A 5,489-nucleotide genomic window follows, 5' to 3' on the forward strand; every position below is an offset into this window, starting at 1 on the left:
GGGCGGGTGGGGCGTGGCTTCTTGGAATTCTTGGAGGAGCGTGCTCAGAGAGACTTATCCGGGACTCCTGACTACTAGAACTGCCAGAGACGAAGCGGCTGTTTTAAGACACTGTATCTGTGACCACTGGTTGCAACGGCAACAGTAATCCATTGAGGGAGTGGACATTCTCCTGTTTCATCATGACACCTCTTTCCTAGCTCCCTCACAGCTCAGCTTCTACCCTTCTCTACTAGTCACCGCACCCATATCCCTCTGAGGGGAAAAAAATCACCTCCCCCAACGGCAAGGCCCAGGGTTGGGACCCTGGCTTGTCCAATCAAAACACATGTCTCCCTCACCAGTAATTGGCTCAGAAAAGGACACGTGACCCAAACCCGGCAACTTCTGCGTGAGCCCAAGGAAGCAGAAAGCGAAGCTCTGTTTCTCTCTAGAGTAAGTATCTGTGCTCGCTTGTCTCTTTAGCTGCTCTTTTGTTTTTGCTTTAAGCCTGTCTGTGCCTCTTGGAATTTCTTCTGTGACTTCTTCTGAGAGTGGCATCAGTTTCCTGTAGCGCCTTCTATAATAAGCGTGTGTTCCACACCAAGCAGCTCAACCAGCCTTTCCCTTCCCATTGAAACTACCCTTGGGTAGCTGTGATGCCCGGCATAGCCTTGCCCTGCGTGGCTGCAGGTTGTGTCCTGGAGGCAGCCAACCGCAGCACCATTCTCCCCAAGGTGACCGTCCGATCCTCCGTCCCCCTCCTGCTGCCTTTAGCTTGACTATTTCCTGCTTCTGGTTGGTTTAGTATTGACTGGTTCTTTTCTAGTCACTTAAGAAAGAAACTTTTGTTCTCACGGTGAAACCTTTCTCTTTAGCATAAATATTTAATGCTGTGTAATTCTCTCACGGATTACGTTAGCCTTAGAACCCAAGGTTTAGATGTGTTTTCAGTTAACTCAGTGAGAAGCAGGGTCTCAGCCTCTTTGACCCCACCCCGACCCCTACCCAAGCTTCTTGGGAGACTGTTCTTTGATTTCCTAATGAGGGCATTCTCTAAATATCCTTTGGTTTCGGAAATCTCATCCAATTCTCTCCTGACTACAGAATACACTTTTTTTGCAACTTAAGTTTCTTTCTACATCATGAGTTGCTGGTATCTGCCCCACATTGGCTCAGCAAAGCCATCCGTGCCACTGCCGTCACTGCCGCTGTGGCATCAGTGTCCTGAGTGTCATCAAATATAGTTGGCAGAGCGCGGCTCCGTCTCAGGCCCTTGCTGATTCTGTTTACCCGCTGCATTGATTACAAGGTGAAGGTTATCATCCACTGTAATTATGGATCTGTCTCCTTTTTTTCAGTCCAATCAGTATGTGCTTCACATACTTAAGAGTGCTTTTATTAGCTGCCTGCACACTCGGGATCACGGCTTTTGACTAATTGACCTCTGTTTCCATAGAACATCCCTTTTTGTCCAGAGACTATTCTTGTTCTGAGGTCTGCCCTACGTGATGGATGGGAGGTTGTTCCAAAGTTCCTTAAGCCAGCATCTGCCTCCTCTCCCATTGTGGTGGTGCAGTGGCCCCAATAGGCTAATGTGCTTGAGTGCTTGGTCCCCAAGTTAGCAGAACAGTTTTGGGAAGAATTAGAAGGTCTAGCCTTGTTGGAGGAGGTGTGTGTCACTAGGGGCATGGGCTTTGAGGTTTTCAAAGGCCACACCAGGCTCAGATTTCCTCTCCACCCCCTCTCTCCCTCTGCCTGCTGCCTATGGATCAGGATGTAAAGCTCTCAGCCACCCACCTGCCACCATTGTCCCCACCATAATGATAAAGGATTAACCCTCTGAAATGGTAAGGAAGCTCCCAATTAAGTGTTTTCTCTTATAAGTCGCCTTGGCTGAGACCCCTGTCTGCACGGTTCCACCCATTCCCACCTGCAAATTCAGCATAGCCCAGTACCAGGTCTTCCTTCTTCCTGCAGCCAGATCATCCCATCGCTTAAGGTGTTTAGTGCAGGCTTATGATGTTTATGACATTTTTCACTTAATACCGTTATTTATCTAGTTGTAGTTTGAAGAACTCCATTTACCAGCTATTTTCTTGTTTTCTCGATTCTTCTTTGTTCTGTTTACCCATTTTCTGCTCACTTTTAGTATGATTTGTGTGTTCCTTGTGGTTTAATTGTATCTCCACTGCTGATGTCTTAGTGACAAACCTGGTTAAGTATTTTTTTTTAAGGACTGCCCTACTCTAAGCAGATTCTGTGGTCAGAAGCCCCACTTTGCCTGTAAGTAACACATGGCAGGTGACTGCTTGGGAGGAAGCCTCTATCTGGAGAGGTGGATCCATAGGATGCTCCAACCTCCTTACAGAGAATTTGACAAAGTCTGACTTATATTGAAAGCTGAAAGCCTGCTCTTGAGTGCAATCGCTACTCATGACATGGAGTGAGTGACAGTGAGTGACAGTGGGGCTATGAAAGCTGGTCTGAGCCTGAGGGCCTGTGATGTCACTGGGGTCACTTTTTCAGCTCCTCCGCCTGGCAGTATGGGCCTAGAAAATAATCACGGACCTTAGGCACCTTCTTCCCTCCACGACCCACCACCCACCTGCTCCTCTTGCTAAGGCTGCCATCACTGACCCCACCCCTGACCCCGAAGTCTGGCTGAGCATCCCTCACTGTTCTCTGAAGGAAAATAACAGATGCTTGCTGCATAGTGGACTCTCTATGAGTGAAGCCAGCCAGCTGCATCCATCTTTTGAGTGTCAGTGAGCCGAGCTGAGACATGCAGAATAACACACGCATTGTCTGGGCAGCTGAGTGTTCAAAGAATGAATAAAAGTATCAAAGACAAGGGAAAAGATCGTTTCCCAGCATCCAATTAATCAGCAGGAGCATTTTCTTTTTAAGTTGCCGCTAAGATCTCTAAGGAATGTGAAGCCAGACAGAAGTGACTGACAATGGGCACCTTCCCCTTAACAATAGATAGTCTGGAACATGACAGCTCTGCCCAAAGTCTCATTGAAAAGATGATCCATCACCTTTAGGTACCAAACAAAACTGCTAGAATTCCCAACTACCCGACCCTTGTAAGTCACATGCTCTTTCTGTCGAATATTCAGCTAAAGCACTAACACACACACACCACTCCCTAGTAATGACAGCAACAAGCCCATGCACCCCCAGGCATGCCCAGATGTCCCTCCTACTTGGAGGGGACTAAAATGTCCTTTCCTTCTTCCTTTGCCTTTCACAAGAGCCTTGAAGTGAGAAATGCTTCCAGATCACAAGGAAACGCAAGTTTCCAGCAGCTCGGATGTGGTTACACACCCACTGGTCACGAAGAATACTAGGCAGGTATGGTAGCCACTCACGGACCAGAGTAACTGGCCTGAGACCCTTCTGCTTGGCCTCCCAGACTTCCTAAGCCATGGGTACTGTTTTTATTTCTATTTCCTCTGCCTCCTTGCTCCTCCCACACTCTACTTTTACTTACATTCATCCTGAATTAGTTTCTTTTCTTTCTTTCTTTCTTTCTTTCTTTCTTTCTTTTTTTTTTTTTAAGCAATTGTTACATAAAAATAGTGGCAGGTAAGAAACTCTCCGGGGAATGAGGACTATTTTAACTGGGTCATCTGGCTGAGCTGGCAGAAGAGCAATTAAAGTCTTTTCTATGCTACAGGGGAAGTAAGCAACCAAAAGTCTGATACTTGAAGAGTGGATGACTCCAGTTGAGGCTGTGTGTCCTGAAGCCTGGTGCTCTCTGGAAACCAGTCTCTGGAGACAGACACATGCCAGGAAGGGGAACAGAAGGTGGAAAGAGAATGGGTACTTCTGAGGGTTTGAGGGCTTGAAGTGACATCAGGATATTAGTCTAGTTGCTCAGTCCCTACCTGGAGGCATGGTCACTTAGAAGCCTCCAGAAGCCAGGAGACCCATTTCCATTCTCTGCAGGGCAGAGATCACTGCAAACCACATGCAGAATTTGTTTATCACTGAGTCCTTTTTATTTTTTAAATATAATTATTTTATTTTTAGAAAACTAAAATGTTAATGACTTATGTGAATAACATTTACCACTGAATCCTAATGGCTTTGAGCTCACTGTCTGACCAGGCTAGAAAGAACAGGGCGCAATAATTGCAAGGGTGCAGTTTAGAGATGTCAGGCCTTGTCTGGCCCTGATACACTGCAAAGCCAGAATCTATGCAAATTGCAGGGGTCTTTGGTTGACAACAATTTTAGCCAACCTGGGAGATCTGAGCATTTGAGGAGTTGGGGTGGCGGGGGATAAGAAAGAAGTTCATAGGATCAAACAAAAGACCAAGGAGCTGTGCTCAGAAAGGACAAGACTTAGGCTCATCAAGATGAGTCCTCACCCAGCCAAGAGCAGAGACATCCGGGAAACTGAGGAACTAGCCAGTCCATTGCTTTGCTTCCTATTACTCTGTAGAGGGCTCAAAATCTACAGAAAAAAAAATTGTGTCCCATGGTTTCAGGTGGGCTGAAGATTTTGCCAAGTTGGCTTAGAGAAATCAGACCCTTTTACTTATCCCCACCGTCCCGCCTGTATCTCTGGGGATGGTAGATGGGAAAAGTTCGTCTATGCCACAGAGGAAGTAAGCAGCCATGGGGCCTGATACTTGAAGAGTGACTCAAGTTGAGCCTGTGTGCCTTGGATGACATTTCAAACAGGAAGTAAAGTGGACACCAGGTGAGTCATTGAGGGGCTCCTACCCCTGACTGGAAGGTGTCCTGAGTTCAAGGACTCTCAAGCACGGGGTCTGCACTTTTCTTCTACAGCATGATGGTTAAGCTCATACCTTAGGGATCTCCTGCAAGGCCAAGGCCATGTTTAAAAACCAGATATGAAGTATGCGTTCAAAATTATCCTGGGATCCAAAGTCTTTCATTTACTCCTTCTTGCTGCTGTAGTACACAAAGCCACATTGCAAACAGTAGCCCATGTCATGCAGTTGGGATCTCATGGCCTAGGCTGGCTGGGCATGTGACCAATCCCACAGGCCAAGGCATCATCTTAGTCACTGGAAGTGTGATGTGGGGCACCCAGAGTGGGCTGAGACATGGCTTTCCTGGGATAGATAAGGTTTCTGGAGTGTGTGACTTTATATTCCCTTTTCAAGCTAGAATGGGACCCCAGCATGTGAGGCTCCTGAGGCTGTTTTGTTTTCCTGTTTCTTTGAGACGAAGTCTCTTAGCTCAGGATAGCCAGGAATTCATTACATAATCCAGGATGGCCTCAAACTCAGGGAAATCCTCCTGCCTTAGCTCCCCAAGTGTTATAATTGCAGATTTGAGACGCCACATCTGGCTTGAACTGTGAGTTTTAAAGTCAGAAAATCTCTTGTCAAACCTGGGGCACTCTACCTGGTAATGTTTTCCCATCCCTGACATTAATACTACCACAACTCCTCCTGTGATCCAGGCATCCTAGGCAGCCCCCGTTGGCCGACACCCAACTGCATCAGTCCAGACTTGGAAAGCTGCAG

The 5,489-nt window shown here is 47.0% G+C and overlaps 1 long non-coding RNA gene across 1 annotated transcript; it reads left to right on the plus strand.

Annotated features, from left to right (window-relative positions):
• The first annotated feature begins 312 nt into the window (after positions 1 to 312).
• LOC311585180 lies at positions 313 to 4,688 on the plus strand. The gene is made up of 3 exons (XR_014775125.1): positions 313 to 435; positions 3,237 to 3,336; positions 4,568 to 4,688. It is a non-coding gene; the product is annotated as an uncharacterized lncRNA (long non-coding RNA).
• Positions 4,689 to 5,489: the final 801 nt, after the last annotated feature.

This window comes from Acomys minous (assembly GCF_964271855.1).
Source record: "Acomys minous genome assembly, chromosome: 2".
NCBI lineage: Eukaryota > Metazoa > Chordata > Mammalia > Rodentia > Muridae > Acomys > Acomys minous.